Genomic DNA, 16,519 nt, shown 5'->3' with positions numbered 1-16,519 from the left:
AAATATAATTTATTGAACTTATTTAAAAGAAAACCCCTGTTTGAGCTAACTGTGAATGTTTACAGTTACATTTATTAGTCCCATTTTCATGAGAATGATATATAGAACACATAGGATGGTCATTGCCAAATGGCATACCAGAACCAAGCAGCAAGCTGCAACAGAACCTTTTTCATGTGGTATGATAAATACTGTATATACTCATGTATAAGTCTAGAAATTTAGGTCAAAAAGTTGACCTATAAAATCTAACTTGACTTATCCATGGGTCAATGTAAGTACTGTCACATATTTAACTCTCTCTCTCTCTCTCTCTCTCACACACACACACACACACACACACACACACATATATATATATATTTGTGAGCAAAGCAGCCATCCTCTCATCCATGCAACCTTTATGATGAGCACAAATAGTTATGCCTGCTGGAATTTTTTATGTTCTTTGGCATTGTTTTCCTTTGCTATATGTCTCTAAGTTTTACCTTTGACTTATCTGAAGTTCATATCAAAATCCATAATTTTGGTCCTAAAACTTGCCCTTGACTTATACATTAGGTCGACTTATCATCACATATATATGATAAATCCCATGTACCAGCTAATGCATAAAGTAGATGTTCCCCTCCATCTATACACAATTCACTGCTCTGGCTATGTTTTCTTCCATTCTGCTTCAACTAGGAGGAGATCATCTTACTTTGTCTCTGTGATGCAGAATGAGGAACATGTGGCTGTTACCAATGCAAATGTAACTCAAATCAGCTCTAGCCAGTGCAGCCAATATAAAAGGGCAATGGGAGCTTTAGTTCAACAACATCTGGAGAGTTGTACATTCTCCAGCCCTGCTTTATCAAAGAGGGACTAGAGCATTTAATTGTTCTCAATATCAAGACAAGGCCAGCCCTCACTTGAAGTAAAGCAAAACAGCTGCTTGAGCTGATGAGAAATAGTAGCAAGTTGTTGGAGGTAAGAGCAATATGTACCACACATGCTGCTCTGAAACCTCTCAGAAGGCACCGTGGTAGTGTTAGTGGTGTTTAAATAGAGCTGTGTATATTGTCAGGTGTGGTGATGCATGCCATTTCCTTGCCAGTGCTAAAGTTAGATTCAGCTGCCAATGTGGTCTTCTTCTGTATATGAAATTTAGGCTGAGAGCAAATTGTTCCAGGCCAGCCCAAAAGGCACAGCACTTCCCATTCTTAGAGGAAGTCACATCCTGCTCCTGCCTTGCCTCCTTCCATACAAGGCACAGATCCAGGACAGTGACTTGTGTACAAATGCAGAGGTGGAAGGACCAAGTTATTCTTCCTTGGGGAGTACGCAAGTAACATACACTTTCCATTTCAATTCCAAAAAGGTGCTTCTACTGGCAGAAGATAGAGATATACGCTTACACAAGATAACCTGATGCTGAGCAGAACGCTGATAAATAATTAACTAGTGCGCAAGCTTCTTTCACTGTAACAGAGACAATACTCTTAGAACCAGAGCCAGCTCCAGGATTTTTGGAGGGAGGGGGCTTAGACAAAATGTTTATCGGTGGGTCCCCTCCTCCTCTCTAGCCCCCCACCCTCCTCCATCAGTGGATCCCTGTGGGCTTGTATAGACACTTAACTGCTCAATGATGCTTTCCAGGCCAGGAAAAGAAAATTAAAAGGGAACAAGTCAGATAGAAGAAATGCAGTCCCAGTGCCCAAGTACTGATGGTGGCTCAGATACACACACACACAGATGCTAGCGTGCACACTAGAACAGGGACCAGCAACTGGCATGCTCAATTCCAATTACGTCCCATTTGGCAATACTAGCCTTTTGACAAATCCCTTACATAAAGGAATTTTGTGTACATGAAAGAAAAGTCTATTCCCATGGCAAAGGGAGGAGGTCTCTTTCAAAGGCTGAGCTGTAACTCTGCAGCCATCCTGTTGAAACTGTTGCTCGCCAAGAGATTAAAGGCAAGTCATTATTTTTCTCTATAGAAAATTGAGGTCTTGGGGGTGGGGGATGAAACAAAGAAAAATGTGATAGTATTGCTATTATGTACTTCTGTGCAATACAAATATGTATTTTTCCCCTAGAAAAGAAGTAAAGCATAACTCTTCTGACCTGAGTGAGGTCTTTTGTTGCAAAGCATGATATATATTATTGGGTTAAAGAAGGGCAGGGGATTGGATCCAAGGCAACTGGTTGGCAACCCAGTACAACAACCAGTAACTGTGAATTAACATGCTATGCCTGGACAGATAGCTTAAGGAGAAAAAATTACAGGCTAGAAACTAGCAAGGGCCTTCTCAGGGGCTGCTCCCAGACTGTTAAACCCACTACTAAGCTAAGTTAGCTTGGCTCTGCCTTGTTGCCCTTCTGCCATAGGCAAGTGTTTTACAGCTGGTTAGTTCATGAGGAAGGAGCATTTAATAGGAGGCACTGTACTTTTTGAGAGCCAGTGTGATGCTGTGGTTTGAGTGTCAGATTAGGACTGTGAAAAGACCAAAGCTGAAATCCCAGCTAGGCCATGGAAACTCAGTAGGTGACATTGGGCAAATCACATTCTCTGAGCTCCAGAAGAAGGCAGTGGCAAACTTCTGCTCAACAAATCTTGCCAAGTGATAGGGTCATCTTAGGACTTGAAGGCACACAACAACAAATGGTACTCTTTCTTTCTTTTTTCCGGGCTCTGTATATGTGTGTGCATTGATACTTTTAATTCAGTGCTCATTTAAAAGTTTGCATTTTCATATTATAATGTACAATGTTTTTGTTATATCTGTTTTTAATCATGTTATTAGCTACCTTAAGTCTCTTCCTGGGAGAAAGGTAGAATATACATTAGAGAGAAAAGGTGTATATGTGTGTGTTAGAGAGGAGCATATAGATATGTTTGCAAGGCTGATTAAAAAGAATTACTTGCCAGTTTACATTAGAAAAGTTGTGGGAAGTTAGAGGAGGATTGCCATACTAAACATATTTGTTTATTATAGATATGGAAAGCTGAAAAACTGAATGAGGTAAGAGCTTGTTTTCTCTTCCTCTTAATTCTTGAAAAGTATGTACAGTATTTTAAACAGTGTAAAGAAAATATTCCCACTCACTGCAGCCAATTTAGGGAATCTATTTAGAAACAATGCAGCTGCAAAGAAGAAAGATTACACTAAACTGAATGTCTAGCCTTTTCTAAAGAGTGGCAAAGGAAAGATCCTTTATGCAAATGTCACATCCTCAACAAAATCTATTTTCTGACAAGAGGAAACTCTGTTGCTAATCCTAGTCATATAATGTTTCCGGATATGGTTCAACTCGGGGGCTGAAACATCTAGGTCATTACAAAGGTCTTTGAGACAGGTGATTGAATTGGCTGTGACTGCTGGTGAAATGTTTTTAAGAACTACATTTTGCACCCTACTCTATTCCCTCAGGTAAAGTTGTATACAAAACTAAGACCAATTACCTCATGTCTGTTAAATCTTGACACCACCGAGCCATTTGGGGTAAGTGCTCCATCTTTAGCCAAATCAAAATGTATACATCAGAAAGCCAGCCACTAATATAGTCATTTGTCACATGTAAAAATCCCAGTAGCATTTCTCCTTGTCACTATCAGTAAAATATAATGAATACAAAGTAATCATTGTCCTTTTATGACATCCCAAACCTGTTGTCAGAGCGCGCTCTCTCTTTCTCTCTCTCTCTAATGGTACAGTCAATCCTGACTGTTCATTATTACAATGTATATCATAGAGTCATTTGATCAAAACAATGACCTTATAAAAGCTAATATCTCATTCCTGGTGCAGAGGAAGCAATCCAAAAAGAGCCAAGATCACAGTCACAGATGAAACTGGAACACTCATGTACAGGTTTTTATATATGCGTTGATTTCATTGAATGGCTCCTCCATCAAATCCAAGACTTGGAAGACAGCTCTACCCAACATGGTGTTCTCGATCTATGCTGGACTTTACATACTGGATGGAGGGGCTTCTGGGAGTTATAGTCAACATGTTTGGAGGTAGCAGGTTGGGGAAGGCTGCCCTAGGTACTTGGACAAATGCTTCTATTCACGTTTGGACTTGAAATAGAAGTGAGAAGAGATTATAGAATTCTGTGAGGAAAGGATAGATAAAAGAATTCTGTATGAGGGAAACTAATGGACATATGCATGACAATTCTTTGTTGCTGTTGTTGTTGTGTGCCTTCATGTCATTTCTGACATATGGTGACCCTAAAGCAGGGATGTAGCCGGGGGGGGGGGATCTGGGGGTCCGGACCCCCCCCTTCCACTAGAAAAATGAATGGTGTGTGCTGCTGCGCCGCCGCACTCAAGCCCCATTATAATGGTGGCACTTAGCCTGGACCCCCCCTTCCTAAAATCCTAGCTACGTCCCTGCCTAAAGTGAACCTATTACAGGGGTTTTTTTTGGCAAGATTTGTTCTGGGAGGGGTGTCTTTGCCTTTCTCTGAGGCTGAGAAAGTATGACTTGCCCAAGGTCCCACAGCAGATTTTCATCAACTCTGGGTCTCCAGAGTCGTAATCCAGCATTCAAACCAATACACCATGCTAGCTCTCATGACAATTCCTACATTCCCTATTTATTCTATTCCTGCTGCATATGCACAGAGGTTTAATAGTATCTGTAGTCTCCAGACCATGAACTGGGTTCTTCAAGATTTACTAGCATCTTTTTAAATGATGTTCAGATTACTGTTTCATTTGTCACGATTTAATGATCTTGCTAAAGGCCTTCAAAGTTTATCAAATAAACAGCAGTATAAAAATTTTTGAACAATTTAAAAACAATGTTGTTGTTTTGGAAATATTTTTAGAAATTGTAAGTAATATATCATTACAAACATAGGGAACTAAACAAATAAATAAAAGAGAAATCCCAAAGAAGTAAACATGAAGAATGGTTACTGCAATATGAAGGGAAGCAACAGCGAACACTAAGTGGCAAGAATTTATTTTCAGTCTAGATAGACTATAATAAAATGTATTATGTTATCTGTCAACTGTATTTCAATAGCATCTTTGGCTGAGAATGAGTCTTTGTACAATACTGGTTTTGTTTTTTGTTTTTAATGACTTTTTCTAATTAATAAAGCTTATATTTAAAAAAAGGAAGTGTGTTTAGAATATGTTTACATGTTTCAAAAATAAACATACAATGTATACAGATGCATTGTGTATTTATTTTGAAACATGTAAATGTTTCCAAACAGGTACCTTTGCTTTCACGGAGGTCTATTAACCTTTCCCATTATCTGTGCACAGAAAAAAAAAAGGGAGGGGAACGACAGAGACATGAATAGCATCTCATATCTGAATAGAAAAAAAAAATAGGAAGAAAGACATGGATGGAGATTGAAAGAGCTATTTTGAGGGGCCCAGGAAAGCAGAGACGGGAAATGTCTACTCAAGTAGCGTAATTCATCCCATCCCAGCTGTGCTTCCTTTGCTACCCAGGAATAGAAAAAGGATGGATATTAGTACAAGTGAAGCCTGTGGCTTACACAACTGTGTGTGTAGTCACTTCCTGACTGAGAAATGCTGAACTGCCTTAGAAGAAGGTTGTCACTTACTCCCCCCCCCCCACCCGCCTCCTGCAATGCCCCCATGGCTTTAAAAGGGACATACCAAACCGAAATTTGCCATGTGCATCTTTCCATGGCATGGGGAGACTTCCCGTGTTGAATTTATTCTCATGTAGATGCAAAAAACAGAAACTCTGCTAGAATAAAAAAAGCTATTAAGTCTACTCCATAATCTTTTTTACATTAATCTCTTTTTTTTTCCTAATAACAACATAAACATGCAATACAAACAAAGGTAAAACGTGTTCAGGTATAACCTTAAAGCCCCCGTCAAAATAAAAGACTCCAGTCTCACATTTCACATAATGTCCATTATGCACACAGCGCTGCTCTCTGGGGGCTAACAAGTGTGTCTGTGGCTTATCCTTGCTCGAGTAGACTTCCTTCTGGAAGGCAGCCTGCCTGTTTGGCAGCTCAAGGCCTGCCCAAATCTCATGCCCCGTTGCCTTTGCTTTGAAGAGCCTTTCCTATGTCAATCACATGTGCCGCTGACAGGTGGCCCTCACATCAGTCACAGACAAGAAGCTCTCTGACAAAGCAGCAAGGACACTGCGAGGTCCCACTAGACTGAAACGGTGCCAGGGGAGAACTCAGGGCTGTCAATTTGACCTCTGCACCACCCTGAGATCTGTCACTATTGCCCAAGCAAACAAATCTGTCCAAACACAGTTTGGGCAACATTTCTTCCTTTCCCTGTACAGTACTCCTCCCACCAGATGTCAGGAGAGATAAAAACAAGGAGGCAAGAATCATACCATGAAAAAAAAAAGTGTAGCTCCACTGAAAGCCATGTTACACAGTGCAGAGAGCAGTCCACAAGGCAGATATGGAGGCCTGTGAGACACCGGCCAATTTTCTGGTTTTGTCATCTTGAACAGGCAGCAAAGAAAGGAAAATTGTTAAGCTCTTGTTGAACTCACAAAGATGGCCAGAAGGCTGCCCTGAGTTTGCTGGCTCTCCATTTAAGCAGGTTTGCCATTAAGAAAAAAGGGCAGAAGGGAAACAGGATCTTAAAACACATCTCCTTTCTCTATACAAAGCCCAGCAGGCTTCAGACAACAAGCGTGAAGCTCACGCACTCTTCTCTCCATTCGACTTCCATGAAAGGTCCTGTATATAAACTACATTAATATCAATTAGTTTATTTAAAGTATTTGTACCCCACTCTTTACCTCAAATGACTCCCCAATTCACATAGGCAAGACCAATAAAAATAAGACAGCTCGCCGTCAGCAAGTCTGCAATACAAAAGGCATGACACAGAAATTAAAAAGTTGGGATAGGAAGCGAAGAAGAAAACAAACTCAGGCACCAGTTCTTACACAGTAATTCTTATAAAGACCAGCTGGGATGGAAACAATTTAGGGTGAGGAGCAGCCAAATGGAGCTATTCTAGCAGCCAAGCCCATGGAGCTGACACATTTTTTGATGTTAAGCAGTACTGAACAGTCCTACAACCTATTTAAGAGGTAAATCAGCACTCCTGGAGGCTTCCAGGAGTGGCAGTTCATTTTTTGTTTTAAGAGCAGAAAAAGGCTCATCTAGGTAATCTAGAGAGGTCAAGAGCTGCAAATACAGCCATCCCTGCTTTACTCCAAAGAGCAAAAGGCAACATACATTGCTGAGGAGGAGGGGGGATGCAATAAACACAGAGACAATGAATTTGGCAAGAAAAAAGGCCACAACTTTATTGAATATAACAAGAAAAAGAGAGGGTTGGCTCACAAGCATGAGGCCTGGATCTGTCATCCACCAACTCGCATTGGTCGATGAAGCAAAATGCCTGGTCACGGCCAGGCTTTGGGATGACAGAGGGGGAACCGGCTTAAGGTTTGCATGTCACTTTGGGAAACGGTTATGCACATATGCGCATCTTTGCCCCATGTCACCGGGGATCACTGAATCGATGCCACACTTACAATGGCAACATCGCGAGGCCCTTAGCCCCCCCCAACGCGGAGCTGGACTGTCGTGATGCCAATGGAGCCAGGCCGCCACCAGGTGGCCTGAGGAGTGTTGCTCCACTCCCCTCCCCAACAGCAACAGGACCGACTTGGTGAGTCGGGCAGTTCCATCTGTGCTCCTTCCCAATTTTATCACAATAATCTTGTGACTGTAGGATAGCTTGAGTGATGGTGGCTGGTCTGTTAATACTTTTCAGGCTTGAAGTTGTAGCTCTCAAGTATAGGAAAACGGACAAAGAACAATAACCTGATGGTGGCCATAGGTACAGTGCCAAATTCAAGAGGGAGAGTTAGAAAGAGAAAGTGAGCAAGTAGACGGAAAGCTTAAACATATTTTGTTTGGAAATGGCCACTCACAAACAGGTCCTTGGGATTCAAACCTTATTTTGGTATTCTAACTCTAGTATACGTAAACATGTAAGGAAGGAACTGAGCTAGGCCGTTCTGTAGCTGTTCTCCAAATGTACAGAGCAATAGTCTGAAAATAAGAGATTTGCAATCCAAGGACCCTGGAAAAACAAAACGACAGAGAGGGTGGGGCTAGAACCAACCTTGTGTGTTAAATTATCTTTTCAAAAAATAAGGCTTGTGAGGGAGAAGCAAATGTGTGGTGCTTGGCGGGGGGGTTTGTAGCAGGATAGGAAATTTGGAGCAGAGGAGCAGCTAGTGGAGAAACAATTTGGAAAAGAGCCACTCAAAGGGGTGGTACCTGGACTGCTGACTTTCTATGAACCAATGGCTAACATCCCAGGAATTTCTAGGAAAGGAACAATTGTAGCTAATGGGTATAAATATGGTACCACTCCCTGGCACACCAGGAAGGGGGAGTGCTGTTCCTCCAGGTCAGCTTTAGATGCACTGGTTTTGAAGATGCACCCCTCATAAATTTCCCCAAGAATTTTGCTCTCAAATTTTCTGTTCTTCTCTTTTTTAAAAATACTCTTTGGAGAATTTTTTCATTTTTGTGAAATGTGTCATTCTATCCTTCTTCTCCCTACATGGTTTGGGTCCATGTTATCTACAGGATCGTCTCCTTCCATATAATCCACCCCATAAATATAGCTCCTCTGGGGGACATTTACATCAATCAGCCAGAACTAGACGGGTCACTCAGAGGATATTTTTATTGGTCACTCCTAGGATCGTACAAGCCATTGTATTCCCTATTATTATGTATCGATGGGAGATCTGGACAGTGAAGAAAAAGGATAGGAAGAAAATCAATGCATTTGAGGTGTGTGCTGGAGAAGAGTGCTGAGGATACCATTGGACAGCAGAAAAGTCAAACAAATAGCCCCCTGAGCAGATCAAGCCAGAACTCTCCTTGGAAGCCAAGATGACAAAACTGAAATTGTCATCTTTAAGACACTTCATGAGAAGGCATGACTCACTGGAAAAAAACAGTAATGCTAGGAAAGGTGGAGGGAAATAGAAAGAGAGGAAGGCCACATGCTAGATAGATGGACTCTATTAAGGAGGTCACAGGTATGACTTTGCAGCAACTAAGGAGAACAGTGGAAAACAGGGAGCCTTGGAGGTGTCTCATCCACAGGGTGGTCACGGGTTGAGATCAAGTCAAAGGTGCTTAACAACAACAACAACAACAACAACAACAACAACAAGAAGACTGGGAATGACCTGCTGGGAGGGATTTAACAGCTAAACATGCTGTGTGAATTCAAAACAGTATGAAAGATCTCTCTCTTACCCAATTGATTTGAAACTATGGATTTTAAATCAGTATATTTTAATTGAGATTTTATTGTGATGTTTTACTGATGTTTTATCTTGTGAGCCACCTTGAGTCCCTTTTTTGGGAGAAAGGTAGCATAGAAGTGAAATAAATAAAGTGTAGTGGTCATTTTAATCCTATGTTCATGTGTTTTCACTTGCCTGTTTAATGGTCATACATATTGCATTTTAATCTACGTCGTGTCCTGCCCTGAGCATTGTTCTAGCTGCCATTGTTGCTGTTGCTGTTGTTGTCGTTGTTATTATTATTATTTAAGTATATGCTACCAGAAAACTCCTACCCAGTCTGCTGAATTTTAAGCAAACCCAGTTCCGGCCTTCTTTTACATCTGTTCTTTATTCAGGTGTTAATCCAACTGGTAAAAGTTATTGTTTCATTATGTAACATGTTTCTGATACTGAATTTAATTTTTTATTGTTATTATTAGCAGCAGCATTAGTACTAATGTTGACATTATTAAAGGCCTGTTTAAGCTACAGAGACTATTTAGGAGCAAATGGCTTAAGTACCAATGATCAAGCAATTACAGAACACAAACAGATAAAAATCCATTCAGCATGGAGAAGTATGGCAGCACAAAAGAAACTCATTATTTTGTCTCACAGGTAAAAGAGTTTAAAGGCCAGGAAGCTTGGTAATAAGTTCTGAAACCCATTTAATTAAATGAACAACCACTGTAGTGAGGATATATCAATTTTCCCCAGTGGATTTTGAAATTGGAAACACCAGGGAGGATGCTGATGATGAAGATGATGATGCGACATTTGAAAAGGTATCTCCAGAACTGCATCAGCTTTTATATTTATCTAGCAAAGTTCAGCACTATAGAGCATTTAATTAAGATTACACTATATAAATATGATCTAAGAGTTGGAAATCCTGACTGCTTCACATTTAAATCCTCATATTTATACAACATTTCTTACCTAATCCTTGTAGATAAAGAATTATAAAGCACATGCAGTTTCTGATTTTAAAATCATCTGTTTTCTTCATGGTCTATCAGCTTTTCAATGGACACTAAGTGATATGTGCATCCTTTCAGTTCAGTAGAACTTGAAGAAAAGGCAATCAGAAGTTAAACCCACAGAAATGTCACGAGGTGCTATAGATCTTCACAACCTAGCACTAATACTCTCCATTGCTTTGTGGAAGCTATTTGTTCTTAGTAATAAATACAGTAGTCATTTTCAAACTATTGGTCAGCTCTGGGGCCAAAGTGCCTCCGCAGGTAATGGCCATTCAACTCCAGACACTCTTGAATAACTTTTTATTATCTGGGTCTATTGTTTCCTGCCTGAGACTCACACCAAAATAGTTTTGGATGCTCTTATGGACAGACTTTGTCCAAATTACAATTGACTGTTTTCTCCCACAGTATCTCTTGATCCTGGTTGGTGATTTGGGACACTGTTCCTCATGGGCTCCAATCCCACATTTCCAAAAGACATGCTTAATCTCCCTTTTACTCATTTTTTCTCTTTCTTTTAGTTTTTTTTCCTCTCTCAGAGAATCCTCAAAAGCCATAATTTGGAATAGAGGTATGTTGCTGCAGGTTAACACTTTTTTTCTTTCATCTTAAATATGGCTTAACTTTCAGTTAGTAGTTTAGCCCTAACATTTTTTTTGGTTATTTTACACCTTCCATTTTTAACACTTGCCCTCTGAACCAAAATTTGAAACCATGGTTTGATGTCAGCAATGTCCTTCAGCACTCTACATTGGGCAAACAGGCCGGTCCACTAATCCATAGGATATGGATCCATAGGATAAATGGACATAAATCAGACATTAGGAATGGGAATATACAAAAACTGATTGCAGAACATTTCAGTTTTCCTGGGCATTCCCTCTTGAACAAAAATGAACACTGGAAAGAGAAACAGCAGAATTGGAATATGTCAACAAACTGAAGTCCATCATCAGTGGATTAAACAGAGACAATGGTTTCCTGGCACACTACACACTATTATAACAATAGCTAATCCCATACCCTCATGGGAACTCTCTTGGCTAGTTCATTGCATCTTCTTTTTGGCTCCCACACTACATTCCAATACTCATTCACATGTTTACCTTGCCTTTAGGCAACACCCTTGCCTTGTCCCCCAATGATGATCCTTGCAACTGAATTTGTCACTCATTTCCACACTCACCCAAGTTTTGCATTCTTATACACATAGGACTGCTCACACACAGATTGCTATATAAGTCTTCCCCTGGACTTTCCACTCCACCAAATACATCTAAGGAACTAGGCTCAAGTCTATGGAGCTCATGCTACCAATTTCTATGTACAGATGTTTGTTCAAAAAACTAGTGAAACATTGCATGATAAAACGGGCTTAAGAATTGTGGACATAACATACAGATGGAGCAATGGGAAAGGATGTTGTCAAAGGGGTTGAAATTTAAACTATGTTATAATCTTAAAGAGATTTTTATGAAATGACGTACTGTTGGTATATAGTGCTATAGAAACTGTCTCGAATGTACAAGTGAGGTTTGGATGTATGTTGAAAATACAAACAACATGAAGGATCATTGAACCATATGTGGTGGCGATGTGAAAATACTACGAGGTTTTGGGTTTAAATACATACTTTGATGGAAAGGATCTTAAAGGTTAACATTTATTTAAAAACAGATCTTTTTTTCTTTTGGGACTTATGGATGAAATGTTGCAAAAGATCCATGAAAAACTACTTTAGTATATGAACATGGCAGCAAGGCTACTGTATGCGCAAAGATGAAATAATTCAGTATTACCTACTAAGAAGGAATAGTTATTAAAATCGAAATGGACAATTTGTTTGGTCTGATTAGGGGGAAATTGTTAGTGGCATTTCTAAAAGACTGGAAATCCCTGATAGACTTTTTGCAGTGATTGACATGGTAACAGTTGATCTTGAGACTTGATAAGATTTGAGTTACTGAAAGAAGTGAACAGTGTAGTTTTAATAGGAGAAATATAGTTATATTATATGTATGCATAACTGCTGGAAAGAAAATATTTTCTATTTCCTTATATTTCTTTTAGTATCTTATTCTTTCCCTTTCTTTTTTCTTCCTTTTTTTCTCTTTTTCATTTTTTCTCTATTTTTAGTTATACTGTATTTGGAAAATTCTCAATTTTGTTACTGAATATTACTAATAAACAACAACAAAAAAGCACACTGCGAGGCAGATAGTAATGGATTCCCACACCCCTTAAAACACAATTAATGCTATAGGGTGACATTCATACCATCAGGTAGACAGATGGAACCTCAGTCTGTTGGAAAGAAACAGAACGGCAAGCAATAACTACAGCATGAGCTATGAGCTTCAAATATTGTCAAAACATTCTCTCCAAGAAGCCTGGTAGCCCTCACTGCAAAAGCTTAATGAATATAAACACTTTTGATGATAATTCAGTAGCAATGGTAGCTATCTATATCTCAAGAGAATATGTGGGCCGGGGGAATAATACAACAGAAAAAAATAATCAGAGCACAAATTCACCATGAAGTTCTCTGAGTGAGCTGTTGTGTGGCTCCTATGTATTTCAGCATGGCTTTCACCAAAGAATCCTGTAATTCATGCCTCAGAAGTGGGAGTTTCAGACCCTGAAGTGACAATTGTCCACAAAGGACCAAATGCAGTTCTTTTCCATTTCTATACTAAATAGTCTTTCTATTTGAATGTTACACATTCACTTCAGTCTCATAAAACACCAGCACATGTTGCCACTATTGGAAGAGCAACCCATTAGACCTAGTTTCTTATTCTTCCCTTTGCATTGCTGCCATATGGAAGTGAAAAAACATCAAAAGTAAATGTCTGGATAACACTTTCTGAAAATTCACTTAATTTCTCCTTCTGTCCAATATCTTGATGAAAATAAGTCCCTTCACTTCCTAACTACAATCCAAGGGGCTGCTTTGGTTGTATCCAGGCTAAACTACAACTATATGCCCTATTAATATATTTATTTTATTTATATCCTGGCTTTCTCCCAAAATGGGATTGAAGGCCTGCCCTTAAACACTTCAGTTGGTCCTGAATGTGGCAGCTAGAATACTTACAGGAGATAGATTTTGAGATCATAATATAACTATTCTGCAATAATTCCATTGATTGCCTGTTCATTTCTTGGCCCAATTTAAGGTGCTTGTATTTAAAATCCTATATAGGAATGAGGAAAGTGCAGTGCATGGCCCACATGAGGGCCCAATATCCCCACCCACAAAAAAACCCCAAGAACCTTGGATTAAAGTGGATTAAAAAGAACAACACTGCAAATCAGGGAGGGGTTGTCTTTAAACCCCTCCTATTCTGCCAGACCACAAAAGCTAGCAGAAAATCAGTCAAGAAAACCAGGCATTTGATATTTGAATTGATGTCTGGTCACTTCTGCAATGTAGTTTTGGCCAAGAGTGGCCATCCATCATAGGGTTGAAAATAGTGTGTACCACAGTTGTCCACCTCTGTGTGTGGGACCAGGCTATGTGAAGGAAGACCTTCAACAATACGAACCTTTCAGATAGGAGCCTTCACTGATGCTCTAGTGACAGCTGTTAAACCTAAAGAAAGAAGACAAGCCCTTCCTCTTTGCCATCTGATACCGTCCAGCCTCAGAGGGAGAGAAAAGCTGGCCAGCTCCATCAGGCCTGGCCTAAAGTAAGAAGAGGAGCCCTCCATCCAGTCCATGTGCCATGGTCCAAGCCTCAGAGGGAAAGAAGAACCTTATACCCTTTCCCACTGCCATTCCCTTCTCCTTTTGTGTCATGTCTTTTTTAGATTGTAAGCCTGAGGTCAAAGAAATGTCTAATTAACTATCTGTAAACCATTCTGAGAGCCTTTCTAGCTGAAGAGTGGGATATAAATATAGTAAATAAATACATAAGTTTTTAAAGTGATATAGAACCTCCCTGTAGAAACTGAATTCACAGAAAGCCCATTCAATGTATTCCATGTTAATTTCTCACATAGAAATTGTTGTTCGAGGGGGAAGTAATGGGAGGGAGTGTCATAAACCATTCATCATACAATTTGGCTCTTAAAGCCACAGTGACTAGGGTTGAGCAAAATTAGAACTGTGGACCTCCCAGCTCAGTCATCACTACTAAGGCTGCTAGTTCATTGCATTGTTATCCCAAAACTAAGAGAAGAGAAACCAGAGTTCTAATCTCCACTCAGCCAAGCATGGGCCATTCATTTCTCAGCCTAACCTACCTCACATGATTGATGTGAAGATAAAAGTGTGGAGAGAGAAAAACCACATATACATGTCATAAATATGTCAATATATAGAGTGAAAACCTCTTCTCTCTCTCTCTCTCTCTCTCTCTCTCTCTCTCTCTCTATATATATATATATATATATATATATATATAAGGTTGAGTCTCTCTTATCCAGAATTCAAAATATTCCAAAATACACATGGGTGGCTGATAGTAATGCCTTTGCTTTCTGATGGTATACAAACTTTGTTCATGCACAAAATTATTAAATTTATTGTGTATAAAATAACCTTCAGGCTATGTGTATAAGGTATAGAAGAAACACACATAAATTTCATGTTTAGACTTGGTTCCCATCTCCAAAATATATCACTGTGTGTTTATGTAAATATTCCAAAATCCAGAGAACTCTGAAATCCAAACACCTCTGGTCTCAAGCATTTCAGATAATGAAGGCTCAACCTGTATTGCGTAAATAAGAGGGTATCTTCTCATGTTCCAAATTAAACGAGCTGGGTAACCATTCAGCAGCCCCAAAGGACTAAACCGTGTCATGTGTATTGAAGTACAATTCTCATGCCATAGGTTATATGTGAAGATGCCATATGTGTTTTCCTAGATGGACATTTAACCTCCATACAAGCAAAATATCACATCATATATATGAAGGCTCCAAGAGAGTCTTATACCAAGACTGTTCATTCAAACCTTCTCGCCCTGCACAGAAGTGACTCATCCCAGAAGCCCCTCAGTGTTCAAGTCAAAATTGGCAGCTAGATAAAATGAACAACTCCTTTCACCTCCCTGGGGACAATTAGACAACTGGAGAACATTCTGTTTCCTTTGTAAAAGTGTGGTTTTGTTCCCACAGGAAATGCTACAGAATTGGAGGAATCCACAAGACATAATGTTTCAAAAGGGCAAGAAGGTACACATGGAAATGTAGCATGCAGTGGACTGACATATGTACTGCAGGGTCATAATGATTAAAAATGAAAGCATGAGGAGGGTCTTCAAGACATCTCTACTATGCTTCCAGATCTCAGTTGAAAAACAAAATAAGCATGTAGCCTTTTTATTGATGGAGATCAAAGGATGAATACTAGGTCAGCACTCTAGTGAACAGCCAAACTAAGCAAGAGTGTATCCCAAAACAAGGATTTTGTTCCCAGTAATATGTTGCACAACCTATTTCCTGTTCATGTGCATGATATGTTTTGTAACCTATTCCCTGTATAATGCACTTTCCTTTCCTATTACCCAATGGTGTGAAATGAGAGAAATGTTTTATACGATTATTTGTGTGCAAAACAGAAGTGCAAAACGGCAGCTAAAATGGTGTTATCAATGGTCTTGAGGACATGACCAAAGTGTGTGTGAGGGATCACAGGACAAATTCCAGCAGCTCATCCTGTTGTATGAAAACCCTCATGGACATTAACTGAGCAACTGTACTTTCTTTTTCTAACTATCTTCGCAACAACAACGGGATTTATGGGATAAAAAGAAATCTTTGATCCAGGGGTTGTCATCAATACCTGGATGAATGTTCTGCTTTTCACAATAATGGATGAGATCTTGAGGATTACTTCTAAGAATTTTTAAGACTGAAGACTGAAGTCAGAAAGTGCAATAAATCTGTGAGTAAAAGGAAAAATAAAATTCTTTGTGGATAAAGGACATAGCAAGATGGAATTATGAAGTAAACTCCTAAAGTTTGAACACTGATGGTTTTTGTAAATACCCTGTAAGCAGAAATTGATTAAAACTGTGACACTGGTTTGTCTTGAGAAAACTGAAATGTTTTGGCTGGAAGATTTCAGCTTCTCACTGAAAATAACCTGAGAAGCATGAATGCTTAATCATCAGGATGAGTTAGTTGTTCTTACACTATATCAGACAATTTGCTCTAGAGCAGCGATTCCCAATCTCTAGTCCTCCATGTATTTTGGACTTCAGCTCCCAGAAGCCTCAGCCATCTT

At 39.5% G+C, this 16,519-nt stretch overlaps 1 protein-coding gene across 6 annotated transcripts in view; it reads right to left on the bottom strand.

The window, feature by feature from the left end:
- Positions 1–16,519, bottom strand: part of KLF12 (Kruppel like factor 12) — a 262,604-nt gene that overhangs the window by 201,884 nt on the left and 44,201 nt on the right. The window contains exon 2 of one of the 6 annotated variants that reach the window (XM_042456797.1): positions 16,076–16,175. The exons of 4 other annotated variants lie outside the window; for them this stretch is intronic. The gene's annotated coding sequence lies outside the window, so the exon portion shown is untranslated. Of the gene's footprint in view, positions 1–5,890; positions 5,910–16,075; positions 16,176–16,519 lie in introns of those variants that run through there. One more of the 6 variants, XM_042456798.1, reaches the window with a different exon arrangement.

This window comes from Sceloporus undulatus, chromosome 3, assembly GCF_019175285.1.
Source record: "Sceloporus undulatus isolate JIND9_A2432 ecotype Alabama chromosome 3, SceUnd_v1.1, whole genome shotgun sequence".
Taxonomy (NCBI): Eukaryota; Metazoa; Chordata; class Lepidosauria; order Squamata; family Phrynosomatidae; genus Sceloporus; species Sceloporus undulatus.
The sequence above is the reverse complement of the archived record's forward strand: the minus strand, read 5'-3'. Positions and strand labels throughout refer to the sequence as shown.